Source organism: Rattus norvegicus, chromosome 17 (assembly GCF_021556685.1).
Source record: "Rattus norvegicus strain SHRSP/BbbUtx chromosome 17, alternate assembly SHRSP_T2T, whole genome shotgun sequence".
NCBI lineage: Eukaryota > Metazoa > Chordata > Mammalia > Rodentia > Muridae > Rattus > Rattus norvegicus.
This window is the reverse complement of record NC_141550.1, coordinates 74,990,072-75,007,962: the sequence shown is the minus strand read 5'-3', so window position 1 is coordinate 75,007,962 and position 17,891 is coordinate 74,990,072. Positions and strand designations below refer to the sequence as shown.

Genomic DNA, 17,891 nt, shown 5'->3' with positions numbered 1-17,891 from the left:
GGATGGCTCAGTGGTTAAGAGCACTGACTGCTCTTCCAGAGGTCCTGAGTTCAATTCCCAGCAACCACATGGTGGCTCACAGCCATCTGTGATGAGATCTGATGCCCTCTTCTGCTGTGTCTGAAGACAGCCACAGTGTACTCTTTTTTAGAAAGAAAGAAAGAGAGAGAGAGAGAGAGAGAGAGAGAGAGAGAGAGGAAGGAAGGAAGGAAGGAAGGAAGGAAGGAAGGAAGGAAGAAAAGCTGCATGCTGGAATGGCTTCAGAATATCGTTAAGAGCTCTGGCAGCTCTTTCTGAGGCTCAGGGTTCAGTTCCCATCATACACATGGTGACTCACAAGCATCTGTAACTCTAATTTCAAGGAATCTGACATTCCCTCTGGCCCCTGAGGTCACCGGGGTTCACAGACATGCACTCAGACAAAATACTCATACACATACAACGAAATTGAACTAAAATTAAAATTGAAAAGAACCACTAATTCAAACCAGTGCTGCTTATGTGTGCATATATAAGCGTGTGCGTGCGCACGCGTACACACACACACACACACACACACACACACACACACACACACGCATGCACGCACGCACACAAACGCCATCTACTAGAACATGAGCAAACCTGTCAGTGGAGAACTCCCAACCCTGCCCCACCCAAAGAAGACTCATTCTCTCTGCCCCAGCAGCTACCACCTGCCAATAGATCCTTAGCAGAGGTGGTAAGACCTTAAGGCAGCCAAACTTCCAGGATATGTGGGGAGATAGAGTACCCTGGTCCTAACCGCCATTAAAGTTTTTAAAAAGTCCCTAAAGAATTGATAGCATGCAACTTCCGTTGTGAGCAAAGGGGACATGGTAATGGGGCCAATGGGAAGCTTGTGTTTAGAACCAACTGGAGCACAAGAAAATAGCTGAGTCTCACCAGCACCCTAGGCAAAAGTAATTCCTTCTAGAAGGCCTCAAAAAGCATCAGGCAAGAGAGAATGTCAGAGGATGCATGTGGCCTTCCTCACAAGGACCACAGGAGCTAGTGGGAGAAAAATTCAGAGTCATCTTTCTCCGGCTGGAGAGATGGCTCAGTGGTTAAGAGCACTGACTGCTCTTCCAGAGGTCCTGAGTTCAAATTCCAGCAACCACATGGTGGCTCACAACCATCTGTAATGGGATCTGATGCCCTCTTTTGGGGTGTCTGAGAACAGCTACAATGTATCCATACACATGAAATAAATAAATGAACCTTTAAAAAAGTTGTCCTTTCTCATCTTGTGACGTACAAATCCATTGCAAACAGTAAATCACTGACATTCACCTTGGGTTAGAGGGCAACAGGGAGTAGATCTTTTGGGTAGTCGAAATTGAGCTTGGTCACAGGCCAGCAGAAAACTACAAAGTGACAGCTGCGTAAGCAAGGTTTGCTTCCCTGTTGCCATCCTTTGCTGCTGGGTAGCAGGAAGGTGATGCTTGCAGACTGACATTGTCAATGCATGTGTGGATTTTGTTTCCAAGGTTACCTCATGGTCCAAAACAACTGCTGGGGCTCCAGCCATCACATCTTAAAGAAAGTAAAGGAAACGAAACAAAACAGAAAACCAAAACCACAAAAGAAGGCCTCTTACCTGTCACCTACTCTTCAAGAAAAACATCTTGGAAGTCCTATTCAGCACATTCATTTATATCTTACTGACCACAGCTTAGTCCGTGGCTGCTAGAGAAACCAGCAAATGCATTCTGCAGCGTTCAGATAAACAGACAGGATTTAAGGAGGAAGGGATGGGTTGGAGATGTCTTTATCTCAGCAGGGTAAACACCAGCTTGCAAAAGACCCTTGACTCCATTCACAGTGCCACACAGAACCTGTTATCCCAGCGGCTGAGGGATAGTGGCAGGAGTACCAGCTGTCTCCCCCATCTTTGACTACAGTGATATTTGAGGTTATCGTAGTCGATAAGAGATATCACATGAAATGGGGGAAGAAAGGAAGGAGCAATAGAGGAAGACACCCAACCTTCACCTCTGCCTCCACTCACATGAGCACACACGAGCACACACAAACAAAACACACTCACATGCAGACATACACACATGCACCCAACTTCACACCTACACACACAAGGATGGGCCGATGTTGGCTAACTGGTCTCCCCTGCCTTCCTTCCTTCCTTTCCTTCTTTCTTTCCTTCCTTCTTTCTTTCTTTCTTTCTTTCTTTCTTTCTCTCTCTCTCTCTTTCTTTCTTTCTATTTATTTATTTTTATTTAAATTTAATGATTTATTTTTATTTTATGTGCACTGGTGTTTTGTCTGCATGTGCGTCTTTGTGAGGACAACAGATATCCTGGAATTGGAGTTACAACCAGGAGCTGCCACGTGGGTGCTAGGAATTGAACTCAGGACCTCTGGAAGAGCAGTCAGTGCTCTTAACCACTGAGCCATCTCTCCAGCCCCTCTCCCTTGTCTTCCTATCACGGAGTCTGGGGAGCCCCTCAGTCTTCCACCTGTAATCTGCAGACCAGGAAACCTGCTGGGTGGCACAGTTCCACCAAGTTCTGGAGACCTGGGACAGGAGAGCAGTGGGATAAGTCTCAGAAGGAAGTCAGCAGATGGGAAGAGGGCGTCCAATACATACACCAAAGCCACGTGTCCTGAAAATGTACTTAGGAAGCACAGCGCTGCGAACAATGTATGTGCACAACGGCTATTCTAAAAGTAAATAAACAAAATATAAAATCCCAGCTTCAGGTGAAATAGAGTGGCCGACACTTCCCCCACCTCTAGCTTCCCGAGTTACATCTCTCTGCACCGGGTGAATTATTTGGATCCTTCTATTCAGTTTTAAGTCCCCCGTGAGAATAGTTGGAAATAATTGTTTGGCGGGCCCTTGCCATTCCAAGCAGTAATAGACTACACCTAAGTAAGAAAAAGAATACAGAACGGAACAATACAGAAGGCACGAACAGAATGACCTGTTGTGGGGTTCTGAGTTCATCAGCTCAGGCGTTTTTATTATAAATAAATAAATAAATAAATAAATAAATAAATAAATAAATAAATAAATAAATAAATAAATAAATAAATAGTCTGCACATCAGCCTGAGCCTTCCACATGAGGAAATGTAGCATGCTTCAAATCTCTTGCTGTCAGGCCAACACATTTAGGCTTTCTCGGAGCGGGGCTGCCCCTTCAAACCAGTGCTCCAATGGTTGGGGGCTTATCACACCACGTGGAAGCCGAATTGCTTCAGAAACGGTGCTGGGGTCTTGTGATCCCCAGCGCGTCCTTGTTTTCTCTGATTTTCCTTTAGCTTTCTGAGTAGCCCCATTGCACAGCAAACCTTTGATGGTTAAGCTCTTCCTCTGAGTAGGACTTAAGAAACAAGAATTTAAAACATTCTTACAGTGTTACAAGTTGATACAAACTGTGTTTTTAATGGCTTGAAGGAGGGGTGGGGTTGGGGGAGGGGGCACTGGGGGTGTTTTTAATGGGGGGTGACTGTTTTCAGTGGGAAAATCTGGCTTGAAGGTGGGTTGGGGGTGTTTTTAATGGGAAAATCAGGCTTGGTGGAGGTGGGGGGTCGGGGGGGGGTTGTTCAGTTTTCTTTTTTTTTTTTTTTTTTTTTGGTTCTTTTTTTCGGAGCTGGGGACCGAACCCAGGGCCCTGCGCTTCCTAGGTAAGCGCTCTACCACTGAGCTAAATCCCCAGCCCCCTCAGTTTTCTTTGGTATCTTGAAAATCCTCCCGGGTTTGGTTTAAATTTTCCTGTTCCCCTTCAGTTTCAAAATACTTCTACTGAGAAGGTGCTTTTCAGTGTTTCATAGGTCAAGGCCACACCTTTTCCTGCTCTTAGGTTGGGGACAATATTGGCCATTTGCCCAATATCGCCTTTTAAATCACTGCTCCTGGAAATGCAGACGGTGCCTTGGCGCCTTGGCTCCCTAATCATCCACTCGCTTTGCCTATTGAAACTACGAAATGCCAGCTGCCTGGCTTCTCAGGAAGCTAGCGATGAAAATGTATATGCTGAAGGTAAATCATCTCAAGGTATAAAAACACATCATCCTGGGAGAGATATCTGCAAGGGATGCCTATGTCTTGCGTCTCTTGTAGCGTGGTCCAAGGTAATACTTGTTGGTCTCAGAATTAATGCTTTTCTATTGTGCTGGGCGCCTAACCTAGGGCCTTGTGCACACTGCTGCTCCACATCACTAGTCCTGTGGCTCTTAAACGTCAGCCTCAGTTTCCTCATTGTTAAAATGGTGTGGCAGGAAGTAACTTTGAAATTTGGCTGTGTTTAGAGGTGATGTGTCTGAAGCAGAAAAAAAGAGCTTTTTGAAAATATATCTGATTTTATTTCTCCCTCTGTCCTTCTGTGTGAGAAAGAAAAAATTTATACACACACACACATATATTAGAGAGAGAGAGAGAGAGAGAGAGAGAGAGAGAGAGGGAGGTGCAGGCACCCATCGAAGTCGGGAGCACTGGATCTCCAGGAGCTGGGATTACCGATGGCATGGGGAACTGACTCTGTCTGGCCGTCTGTAAGTTCAGCAATCTTATCCATGAAGCCATCTCTTCAGAACCCCGATTTTTAACATCGCCCTCTATTGTTCGATATTTCTGATCATTGACTCTCGCCTTCACATCCACACCCCTCTGCTCTCACTCAAACCTGCCATTTCTTCTTTCAGGAACCAAAGAAATCATGTGGCCCTGGAACCAGGCACATTAATGCCTCTGGATGAAAGGAACCCAGACTTGCTAGTTATGGTGAGCACAAAACCAGGCTGGAATAAACTGCTGGGAAATAAGTTTGAAACACAGAACAATCCCCCAGCACCTAATAACTCCAGAAAAACCCATAAATCCTGCAGGGAAGAGAGAGTATAGTTTACTATTTTCTCAGGGAGAAATGCCATGGCTGTGAGTGTAGCTAAGCATAAACAAAGATTCTATCTGACTACACTAAGAAGAGCAGCAGAGAGGGAGGAAGGGAGGAGGAGGGAGGGAGGGAGAGGGAGGGAGGAGGGATGGAGGAGGGAGGAAGGAGGAGGGAGGAGGGATGGAGGAGGGAGGAAGGAGGAGGGAGGAGGGATGGAGGAGGGAGAAGGGATGGAAAATGGAAGGGGAGGGAAAGAGGAGGGAGGGAGGAGGAAGGGAGGAGGGAGGAAGGAGGGAGGAGGGAGGAGGGGTGGAGGAGGGAGGGGGAGGGAGGGCAGAGGGAGGGGGAGGGAGGGAGGTGAGAGTATATTCCAAAATAAGAAGTCAGTTAAAGAAAGGTCTGAAACGTCAAGACACAGCCAGATTACTCTCTCTGGGGATTGGAAAACACTGCAAAAACAAAACAAACGAAACATCTGAAAAGGTTGAAAATTCTCATCCTAAATGGTAGGGCACTCTTTGAATTGTTTACATGCGTAATTTTAATAAAAATTAAAGTGGCAGGGCAAAGAAATATTAATTGTGAGACTTCTCAAGTTAAAGTATCCTTTAAAAAATAAACCAAATTCTCTTTAAGAAAGAAATCACAGACAGGGCGGTGATGATGCATACCTTTAGTCCCAGCACCAGGAGGTGGGGAACGGGGAAATTCTGTGAATGCAAGGCCAGTCTGGTCTACAGAGTGAATGAGTTCCAGGACAGCCAAGGCTACACAGAGCAACCCTGTCTCAAAAACAAAACAGAAAGAAAGAAAGAAAGAAAGAAAGAAAGAAAGAAAGAAAGAAAGAAAGAAAGAAAGAAAGAAAGAAAGAAAGAAAGGAGTAATCACAACTCACTTATGTGACATGAATTTCTTGCTGCTGTTTTAAAAGATAGTTTCAATAGAAATAATGGTATTCCTAGCCCTGAAAATAACATTACTCAGACAAAATTTGTTAGAATATGATAGACACTAAGGGTCTTAGTTTCTTGATTGAAATGTAATTTGCTTATAATTAAAAGGACCCCTGAAAGGGCATTTTGTATGTAACTTTAACTCTGTGGAGATATAAACAACGGAGTTCCCATCATCCATCTCTTCTCAGACTATTCCTACCTGCACTCCCAGACAGCTCTCTGTCTGTTGTTTCCTCACTTTAGTTATACTTTAAAATTTTTAGGGCTGCAGATATGGCTTAGAGGTTAAGAGCATTGATTGCTCTTCCAGAGGTCCTGAGTCACTTTAGTTATACTTTAAAATTTTTAGGGCTGCAGATATGGCTTAGAGGTTAAGAGCATTGATTGCTCTTTCAGAGGTCCTGAGTCACTTTAGTTATACTTTAAAATTTTTAGGGCTGCAGATATGGCTTAGAGGTTAAGAGCATTGATTGCTCTTTCAGAGGTCCTGAGTTCAATTCCCAGCAACCACATGGTGGCTCACAACCATCTGTAATGGGATCCGATGCCCTCTTCTGGTGTGTCTAAAGACAGCTGCAGTGTACTTATAATAAATAAATCTTAAAAAATTTAAAACTATTATTTTTATATCATGTGTATGGGTGTTTTGCTGCACGCATGGATGTGCACCATGTGCATACTTTGTGCCTTTGGAGACCAAAAATGGCCATCACATACCTTGGCACTGGAGTTACAGAGGGCTGTAAGCAACCATGTAAATGCTGGGACCCAAACTCTGGCTTTCTGCAAGAGCAGCCGGAGCTCTTAACTACTGAGCCACCCCTCTACTCCTAGACTTATCTCTTCTGGAGTTTTATAACAAAATGAAACAGATTGAGGAGGTTTGGACTGAGCAAAGTCCTCCAAAATTGAGGTATTTGAACACTTGGTTCCCAGTTGGTGCTGTGGGGGTGGGGGAGGGGTGGCAGTACAGAACCTTTTGGAGGCGGAGCCTCGCCGGAGGAAGTGTGTCATTGGGTGGGTGAGGTTTGAAAGTCTATAGCCTCAGTCCACGTTCAGTTGCCCTGGCTGCTTTGTAACTGAAGATGGAGTCTCTCAACATATTGCTTGGGCCACAGTTCCTGTCACTAGCTTACCACGCCTCCCCGCCATGATTGGCTTTTGTTTCTCTGGGACTGTAAGCCCAAGTAAATTTCTTCTTCTGTAAATTGCTTTTGATTTTGGTATTTTGGTCACAGCAACAGAAATGTAACCAGCACACACATAATCTGTACTGTTTAACTCCTGGTGTCTCACTCTGAAGTCATGTATGGCCTAAAACTCACGTCTGGGTCCACACTTGCCTCCGACTCATGGCAGTCCTCCTGCCTCAGCCTCCTGAGAGATGAACTTACAGAAAGAAGCCACCGCCACCATGCCTGGTCTGTTTCTGGCTGCACTCTGCCGTGCCTGGCTTTTGTCCTTGCTTCTGGGTCCCACTCTACGAATATATTAGAATTTAATATAAAAGTATTTTTTTTAACAACCCAAGACAGTTAATTTTCGTTGTTGTTGTTCTGCAAGTCTCTTGATTATAGCTCTTCCTCCATACCAGGGAAACTCACTGTGGTCAATTATCAAAAAGGGAACAAGGAACCGAGTGGAATCCGCTGCTTCTAGGTAACCCAGCTCAGTTGCTTAGCAACAAACTGAAAAACTGTATTAGTTTAGTGGGTTCTGAACAAAAAGGTAATCATCTTTTATCCCCAGATAGATAAGAGATGATGTTATTCCAAGCGAAGTGTGTGTGGGGGGAGAATAAAAACCATGGAAATAGAAAGAAAACACATTTGGTAAATAAAGATATTGCCTGTGCTCACACCTCTGGGTCTCACTAAGTGTTCTGTGAACACTAAAGAATGTGCATTTATTTTAAATACCATGCAAGAGCATTTAAAATTAAATGCCATGCAAGGGTGTTCAGACTCCCTTTTAAAAGACACAAAAAAGGTGATGCAGGAAATAATTGACAATTCACTTTGGAAATAGAAAAAAAAAACACATATGAGTCTTGGTTAATGTTATTTCTGCGGAAAATTAATAGGAGGCCGAGGGGGGAGTTTTGTTTGTGGCTCTTTCCACACGCAAGAATTCCAGCAGACTTTGTAATCCCGCTTACCACATTGAGTGAATGCTACCACTTCCCACCACAATCGATGGGCCTCTGTTCACCAGTGGGACCCAGAAGCAAGGACAAAAACCAAGCACTGCAGGGTTGGGGCTCAGTTGGTGGGGTAAATGTGGGGACTTACATTTAGGTTAGGTTTCTATCAAGGCACTTACGTATACAGACGCACGCACACGCATGCATGCACCGAAACACGCATGCGCACGCACGCGCGCGCACACGCAGAGCCAGGTGCAGTGATTCACATCTGTAGTCTCAGCATGGCAGAGGTAAAATCAGGAGGAACCCTGGGGTTCACTGGCCAGAGAGTTGCTCATGAGCCAAGTGGTGAGCTCCCCGCTAGTGAGAGACCTTGTCTTAGAAATCGAGGTGGAGAGCCATGGAGGAAGGTACCCAGGAGTGACTTCTGGCTTTCACATATGCTAACGTGCACCCAAAAGCATGTGCACAGGCATGAGGCACGCACATATACCGCACACCCAGAGCATTGTAGGCGATCTTGCTGACAAAGGTTTCCTGGGTTCGTCTTTTTAGCTTCCTCAGGACTTTTGCCACCTGGATGCTCCGACATCCTCCTCATTATTGGTTCCTCCTCCCAGCACCTGACAGAATAAATCCTACAAAAATAACTCAGCCAGGAATCGTGTTTTTAATGAGCAAAATACCCGGAGCCATTTAATGCCAAGTGTTGAATAATCAGTGACCGTGTTCTGTTAATTTCATTGTGCGGAATACAAAAACCCCTTGCTTTTCAGCTGTTCCCCGAGGGGGTCCTTCTTGTCAGTCCTGACTACAGATTCCTGGTTTAAATTGTGCCTCAAGGAAACGATATGAAGCCATGATGATGTGGCTTTCTGTCAGTACTGGGCATTTGGTAAAAGGCAGTCTCTGTCCTCATAGGGATAATGGTGATTACCAAGAAATCCAAAACATAGTCTTTCCTACTTTCTAGGATTAGAAGAATCAATTCTTCCATCAATGTGTAGCCTTAGAAAGAAATTATGCTGAGGGACATACTTTCCTGAGTATGTATGTACATATGTACATATGTATGTATGTATGTATGTATGTAAGTATAATGCATGCATGTTTGTATTATTCTGACTCGTTTTAAATGTTCTGATCTCTCCTTTTAAATTGTAAAAGATACCCACCTGTGGCATGAAGTAGGCGTGCTGTGTAAAAACAGCGAGGCCCATAAATAAAGAAGATCTGCAAAATCAAAATGCACCCTCCCCAGTGAAGGATAATGTGACTGCTACTGAGGACTGATAAATCCAAGTATCATCAAAAAGCAGAGATGTGACTTCTAAATGACATAGATCCAGTCCCCTTCTGTCCCCCGTGCTCCCATGCCACTTGTGACCTGGCATGCTGTGATTTCTGTTCAGGGAGATTTGCCTACTGACAGGACAGGCCCGATAGAGAAGTGTGGTTTCATATGTTATCACATTCAGTCCTAGTGGCACACTTCCAGCAGTTCGCTGACACCCATTCCCCCCTGAGTTCAAAAGACTAGTGACTCCCTGGCCTTGTTTGTATATTTTAACTTACACAAAAGGAGAGATACATGTCTTCTTGCTTCATTTTTAACTGTGTGTGCCAAAGGGATAAATAACAGCAAAGGAGGGAGAAAAAAAAAAACAAACCTAAAGGCTTTGGTGACATTTGAAAAATGACAGAATGACATGGACAAATCAGATTGGTGTCAGTCAGAAACTAACAGTTCCTCGGAGGGAGGAGGGGGAGGGGGAGGGGACAGCCTTCACAAAAGAAACTGAAAGCTGCTGCCTGAGTGGAAGGTAAGCCGGTTAGAGCAGGGGCTATAGGCTTCTCTGACACAGGAGTCCAGGCTGGTTAGCACACTGGGTTCCCTAACATCGGTTAAGCGGGTGAGGTATCTCGGCCACTCATGTATAGTACTTTAGAAACCGCTCTTTCAAAGACTCTTGAGGATCCTGCAAAGAGAGTTCTGTTAGCCAGAGGGTGTGCGGAGAAGGAAGGGCGTGGGCGCTGGATGAGCTCAAGTGTCCTCAGGGGTCTGGCCAGAGCCAGGGACAGCACAGAGTAGAGACTAGTAATCTTTAAAAGCACAGTCCTTAGAGCCTGAGAGATGGCTTGGCGGCTAAGAGCTCTTATTGCCCTTGCCATCAGACCTCAGTTAGGTCCCCAGCACCAACATCTGGTGGCTCACAGCAACTCCAGATTCAGGGATCTGATATTCCTTCTGCCTCCGAGGGCGTAGAGATATATGTACACACACATCAATAAAAGCAAATCTCTCTCTTAAAAAGAAGCTTGGTGACTGGAAAGGCTTTCCTCACTAACTCTAAGGTTTTTATGACAGTGAGATGTAAGGGAATAAATAAAAAAGAAAAGAAAAGAAAGAGATTATGTGAAAAAAACCAGAAATAAGCATTGTGGGAAAAATATATATATGACTATAGGGGTGTGGGGAACTACATCCCCCCATCTGGGAAAGTGTGATGAGGGGGAGGGGAAGAGATGCTAATGCGTCAGGGTGTCCTTGCCTCCAGGGTGTGTGTTCTGGGCTGGGTCGGTGACTTAAAGAGCGGGGTAGTCACCCACTCCAGACGCTTTCACCTAGCTCTCCCCACTCAGGCATTTGGAAAGCACATCCTAGTGACACATCAGTTTTCTACAGTCAAAGCTATTTCTGTGGACAGTGATGTCCTCCAGGGGTATCTAGGAACTGAGACGGACAGTGGCTTCCCAACTGGACAGACGTTAGAGCCTGAACTGCAGCCCAGATATTTGTAGCCCCTCTCCACTGGCCATGGGGCGGGCTCTTAGAGTGGTCTTTCCAATGTGCAAAACTGGCAAAACCAGATCGCAGGAGCGCAGCTGGCTCTGGGTTTAGCACAGTAGCCCTGGGCTGCCTAACAGTGTGGGTGGAGGTGTATCTCCCCCGGGTCCATCTCTACTGAGGGGGCTGTCCTGTGGCCTGGGAGGGTGTTGAGCACTGTGCTGGGCCTCTGGCCACTGAACGTCAGTCACATACCTTCCTCTGAGTGCTGACAACCAAGACTTCCTTGACATTGTGTCTCGTGGGTAGCTGTGTCGATGCGTTCAGAAATGAAAAGAATGCTCCCCGCATGGTGTGACTGGTGTCACTAAAGCCAGGTGATGTTGCAGAGACAAGGGTGAGCACGGTGGTGACAGACAGGGGACACTAGGCTGAGTGAGTCCAAAGACTGGCCTTCCTGCTCTGACCGGCATTGTTTTTTCACTGTGAGTGCTCGTGGGGGAGGGGATGGGGTGGAAGGGGGAGCAAGGGGGAGGGAAAGGGAGGGAGAGGGAGAGGGAGAGGGAGAGGGGAAAGGGGAAGATCAGCCATTCTGCCTTACCATGGTGTCCCCTGTGTTTAATAAATTAAATAAATGAAAATAACCCGTTTTGTATGTGAGTTTGGGTAGGGTGTAGACACACACGAGGAGGTCAGAAGTCAAGGTCAAGTGTATTCCTTAAGCAATCTCTACTTACTCCACTGATATTTCGCAGTATGCCCCTGAGTCTGGACCTTGTGGTTTCAGCTAGACCAACTGCTCAGCCAGCCCCTGGAATCCTCCTGCGCCTCCCCTCCCCGCCTTGCCTTCATGCCAGTGCTGCAGTGACAAGTGACAAGCACAAGCTCCACTTTTGTGTTCGTGCTGGGGATCTAAGCTCGGGTCCTGGTGCTTGCACAGAAAGCCTTTTACCCACAGAGCCAGCCACTCTCCAGATCCGAACCTGACTTCTCACCTGCACACCTTTTTAGCGGGGACAGGGGTGCTCCAAGGCTTCAGGAAAAGAGGAAAGCAGCCAGCCACAGGGCAAGAGAGTGGCTTCAAGCCCAGAGGAAGCAAAGAGCTGAACCGAGCCAGCTCAAGGGCTGTGTGAGGGAGCTCCCTGCTGTCTCTCCTCCATCCCTCTTCACTTCCTCCCTCTCCTTCCTCTTCCTTCTCATCCTTTCCATCCCCTTCGCTTCACTCAAGAGTGGCCAGGCAACTAGCTATGGTGAACACTGGAAGAAAAGAGCAAACCTGACAGGATGCCAATGTTTAAGGCTTGGGGATTTGTTCTGTTCCCACTCCCCTCTGTATTCCGCAATGATTCAAATTCTTTACCCAATGTACAGGGTCAGATACTCATATGCACCCGAGCAGGAAATGCATATGAGTATGTGCACATTAGCCCGCGTGAAGTAAGTCCACAATACTGAAGTGGGTCTGCCTTCTGAGGCTGTCTGTGGAGGGAGGGGACACATACCACACAGATTCTAGCTTCAGATAACCGGAGAGAAGGTCGCTGTATGCCCTCTTTCCTGTGAAGGTTTTATTCAAGCAAAAAACGTTCTGCCTGCAACAGCCCAAACAGAATTACTTTAGCAGTGAAAATGATCTCACGTAGTAGCACACAATCCTATTTTGGCCACTAATTAGTACAAATCAAACAGGAAGTTACACTACTTTATAAAAAGAAGGACCTGTTTTCCCCTCCTCTGGGTGGACGATGGCCTGGGCTGCTTTGGTCAGAGCCCACAAGCAGTGCAGACATGGGAAGCTGAGAATTCAGGGCGTCATTTGATCCTGACGGAGATGTCATATCCAAGGGATCCAAGGGATCACAGTTTATTCTGAAAACCTACATGCTCTTGATCCACTAGCAATGTTCAGTCTACAGGGAAAAAGCCCACGAAGAAGGAGTGTGTGTGCCTGAGGGGGACACTTCAGTTGATTAGGTGCTTGCCATGCACGTGTGAAGCTATGTGTTTGACCTTGAGAACTTAAAAAAAAAGGGTCATGCAATGCTTATAATCCCAGTACTGGGATGTTGGAAATAAGAGGACTTCTGGGACTTGATGGCTAGCTGGCCTAGCCTGACTGGAGAACCCCTCATATGGGTGAGTAAACCCTTCTCATCTCAAAGACCCACTAACAAAACCACAAAGCAACAAGGTAGACAGCTCCCAAGGGGTGACCTCTGTCCCCCATGTGTATACACGTACACCTCCATCTACATATTCATTCATACGCATGACCACATAGACACGCATACACACATACCAAAGGGACACTCAGGGTGCTTCTAGAAAAGCAAAGCAGACATTTAGTAAGATAGAAATAAGCCAATAAGCTGAGTCTGCAGGGAGCATTTGCCAGGCTCTACGAGGGGAGAGGGGAGAGGGGAGAGGGGAGAGGGGAGAGGGGAGAGGGGAGAGGGGAGAGGGGAGAGGGGAGAGGGGAGAGGGGAGAGGGGAGAGGGGAGAGGGGAGAGGGGAGAGGGGAGAGGGGGGAGGGGGGAGGGGAGAGGGGAGAGGGGGGAGGGGGGAGGGGAGAGGGGAGAGGGGAGAGGGGAGAGGGGAGAGGGGAGAGGATAACCCCTTACAGACATAATTTACTGAAAAAGCTAGTATTTCTCCATCTTCAGTAAGGAAAGATCTCAACTGGGCACAAGTCTTGTACAACAATCACTTATAACATTTCAACATATTTGTGGAAATTCATACTAAACAGATTAACAACCACTTCTAACTAAAGTAAACGGCTGATGCTTACATCCTGTTGTCTCCTAGGACTGTAACTATAGCGCTTGAATTTTTCCACTCCAGTAGAAAGTCTTGACGATCTGAACACTGTCCATCAGGACTGGGGAGATAACACCAGTTGTTAATCAGTTAGCCATCCCTAGCGTCTAGTTCATGGTGGATTTTGACCCTTTTTGGCACCTTCACTGATTTTTGTTATTTCTGGCTGTGTGTGTTACAATGAGAAATGTTTGGAAAGGATAAGGAGATATGTCCTTATTAGAGGAGGTCACTAGCAGTTGGCTTTGAGGTTTTGAGACTCATGTGATTCCTGAGCTCTCAGCTATTCATGCTGCTACCATGGACTCTAAACTTTCGAAACTGTAAGTCAAATTACTCACTTTATTTTATAAGTTGCCTTGGTCATGGTGTTTTTTTATCACAGCAATGAAAAAGTAACTAAGAGAGAACATTATGTATTTCAGATACTAAGTGCTACCCAGCTCCATGGTCATAAGAAGGGGCTGGGCCTCCTGAGCTTCTGTTTCCTCATCTAAAACCACGGGAAACACCTTGTGGTCAACACTAGTCCACAGTATTGGCGTAGCACTGCTGGCCTCTCACTGGCATTTCCCACTCCCTTCACAGGCTCCCATCCCTGCTCCCTCACTTCTGAGCCTTCAGGGAACCTGCACTTCAGCCCTGTTCCTCAAGCAGCCTCCAAACAGAGAAGCAGGATGACAGATGATTCTGTGATCAGTGGCTGCCTACCTTCGTGTGCCTCCAACAATTAACTTATCGTCTTCAGGAATTTTGCTCAGTAGGGACCCTGAGAACAATGAACAGCATAGTCTGGAGTGTTGTCTCCGATCCAGGCCATAACTCTTCCCCTTAAGTCTGCTCCAACACTTTCCTTTCGGTTTTAGATCAGCTTGTTGGGTCTACAGATGACGGCTCTCTACCCTCTCACGTTCCATTTACAGACGACATGTTCTTCAGATTATTAACAGTCTTAGTCCACACTCTACATGACTTTTCAGTGTGGAGGCCTCTGCTGTGGTGACTCAGTCTGGCTGTCAGTTGGCCTTGATTGTTATGAGAAAAATACCATAAACTAGGTCATACGCGACAGAAATTTCTTGCTCTTAGTTCTGGAGGCTGGGATATCTACAGTCAAGGTGTTTAACGTCTGGTGAGGGCCTCCTTCCTCATTTGTAGATAATCACTGTGATGGTTTGTATATGCTTGGCCCAGGGAGTGGCACTATTAGGAGGTGTGGCCTTGGTAGAGTGGGCGTGTCACTGTGGGCGTGGCCTTAAGACCCCTCACCCTAGCTGCCTGGAAGCCAATATTCTCCTAGCAGCCTTCAGATGAAGATGTAGAACTCTCAGCTCCTCCTGCACCATGCCTGCCTGGATGCTGCCATGTTCCCGCCTTGATCATAATGGACTGAACCTCTGCACCTGTAAGCCAGCCCCAATGAAATGTTGTCCTTATAAGACTTGCCTTGGTCATGGTGTCTGTTCACAACAGTAAAACCCTAAGACAATCACCTTCTGGCTATATTCCCCCACTTGTTAGGAAAATGAAAACTCTTCTCATTCTGCCTGCCTGTCTTGCCTGCCTGCCTGCCTGCCTATCTTGCCTGCCTGCCTTGCCTGCCTGCCTGCATGTCTGTTGTCTGTCTCCCTCACTTTTTCTCTCCCTCTCTCTGTGTGTGTTCCCAGTATATTATGTGTGTGGGGTGCATGTGCATAAGTGTGTATATGTGTAGAAGTCAAAAGACTCCTTCTGGTGTTAGTTCTCAGATGGGATCTATCTTTGTCTGACAGAGAGGCTTTCTCAGTGGCCTGGAGTTCATCAAGTAGGCGAGGCTGGCTGGCCAGCTTTCCCCTAGGTGTGGTAGTCTGAATAAGAATGGCCCCCATTGGCTCTTATATTTTAATGCTTAGTCACAGAGGAAGGGCACTAGCTTGAGAAGGATTAGGTGTGGCCTTGTTGGAGGAAGTACGTCACTGTGGGTGGGCTTTCGAGGTTTCCAGTGTTGCTCTCTTCCTGTGGCCTACAAAACTGCATGGATAACTCTCACCTGCCTCTCCAGCACTGTGTCTGTCTGCATGCTGCCATGGTTCCCACCACGATGATAATGGGCTAACCTCTGAAACTGTAAGTCAACCCCAATACATTCTATCTTTCTCTCTCTCTTTTAAATTACCTTTAATTTTTTTTTACAGTCCAGCCATTATCCCCCTCCTGGTTTGGCCTCCAACAGTTCCTCATTCCATTCCTCCTCCCATGTCTCCAAGAGGATGTCCCCCACCCCCACCCCACCCCACCAGATCTTCTCACTCCCTGGGACCTCCAGTCTCTCAAGGTTTGGGTGCATCTTCTCTCACTGAGGCTAGACCAGGCAGCCCTGGTGTGTATGTCCGGGACCTCAGCTAATGAATGCTGCCTGGTTGGTGGCTCAGTGTCTGAGAGATCTTAGGGGTCAGGGCTAGTTGAGACTGCTGGTCTTCCTGTGGGGTTGCTCTCCTCCTCAGGTTCTTCCAACCTTTCCCTAATTCATCCACAGGGGTCCCCAACTTCAGTCCATTGGTTGGGTGTGAGTATCTATGTCTGTCTTGGTCAGCTGCTTGTTGAGCACACAGCATAGCATCAGTAATAATGTCAAGCCTTGGAGCCTCCCCTTGAGCTGGATCCCAAGTTGGGCCTGTCACTGGAACTCCTTTTCCTCAGTCTCGTCTCCATTTTTGTCCCTGCAGTTTTTCAGACAGGAATAATTCTGGCTCAGAGTTTTTGACTGTGGGATAACAATCACATCCCTCTAGTTGGTGCCCTGTCTTTTTCCTGGAGGTAAACTCTACCAGTTCCCTCTTCCCACTGTAGGGCATTTCATCTAAGGTCTCTCCTTTTGATTCCTGAGAGCTTCTCACCTCCCAGGTCTCTGGTACATTCCAGAGGATCCCCACACCTCCCCAAAGTCGCCTGTTTACATTCTTTTTGCTGGCTCTCCGGGTCTTCAGTCCTGGTCCCCCAATACTTGATGTGTTCCTCCTTTCCCTTCCCCCTCCTCTCTCCCACCCAGATCCCTCTCTCCTTCTGCCCCACTCCTCCACACCCCCCCAGACTCCCACCCCGTGATTGCTTTCTTTTCCCTCCCAAGTAAGGAGCATCCTCACTTGGGCCCTTCGGCTTGTTAACTTTCTTGAGTTCTGTGGATTGTATCCTGGGTATTCTGTACTTTTTGGGTTTTTTTTGGCTAATATTTGCTTATTAGTGAGTACGTATCATGCATGTCCTTTTGGGTCTGAGTTACCTCACTGAGGATGATATTTTCTAAGTCCACTTATTTGCCTGCAAAACTCATGAAGTCCTCATTCTTAATAGCTGAATAGTATTCCACTGTGTAAATGGACCACATTTTCTGTACCCGTTCTTCTGTTGTTGAACGTCTGAGTTGTTTCCAGCTACTGGCGTCACAAATAAGGCCACTATGAACATAGCAAACGCTCCTATGGCGTGGCGAGGCACCTTTTGGGTATGTGCTTAAGTGATATAGGTGGGTCCTCTGGTAGATCTATTTCCAGTTTTCTGAGGAACCTCCAGATTGATGTCCATAGAGGTCGTACCAGTCTGCAATCCCACCAGCAATGTGGGAGTGTTCCTCTTTCTCCACATTCTCGCCAACATGTGCTGTCACCTGAGTTTTTGATCTTAGCCAAAATTCTTTCTCTTATAAGAGTTGCCATGGTCGTTGTGTCTCCTCACAGCAATGGAAAAGTGACTAAAACACCAGGAAACCACATGTGTCTGCCTCACCACTACTAGGGTAAAAGTCAGTACCATTGTGTCTGGTTTTGTTTGTTTTTCCCTAACACAGGTCATAAATCAAATTCAGGTGCTCATGTTAGTGAACCAAACACTTTACTGAGCCACCCCTCCAGTTTGTCCTGCTTCTTCTTATAAGGATAGTAATCTCACATAGGAAGGTTCAGCACTAGGTCAATAGCAAGAGCTCAACTGAAAAGTACTGGAAAGGGAATCTGATTGGAGGGTGAGGTCTCTGGGTTGGGGACTGTCTCTCTGCGATCATTTAAGGAGTTTTGGTCTTCAACCTTTCCCTTCCCATTTGCTCTCGAGCCTGTGAATATCTACCCCATTCTGACCATTGGAAGCAGGTCAGCATTTTCCCACCACACATTTTTAGTTTGCAAGGATGGACTGACTTTATGAGAAAGTCGACTTCAGAAAAGAAATTTTAAGAGATACCCAAACCTTCCACTTCTGCTCTATTCTTCCTAGAAAATAAATACCCTACTTGAGATTCATTTCTCCACATGAAGGCAGCGTCCAGAAGCCAGA

At 46.5% G+C, this 17,891-nt stretch overlaps 1 long non-coding RNA gene across 2 annotated transcripts in view; it reads left to right on the top strand.

Moving 5' to 3' along the window:
* LOC148000277 (uncharacterized) overlaps positions 1-17,891 on the top strand; it is an 82,935-nt gene that overhangs the window by 26,872 nt on the left and 38,172 nt on the right. For both annotated transcript variants that reach the window (XR_015642039.1, XR_015642040.1), the window contains exon 2: positions 4,686-4,764. This is a non-coding gene — a long non-coding RNA (uncharacterized LOC148000277). The remainder of the gene's footprint in view (positions 1-4,685; positions 4,765-17,891) is intronic.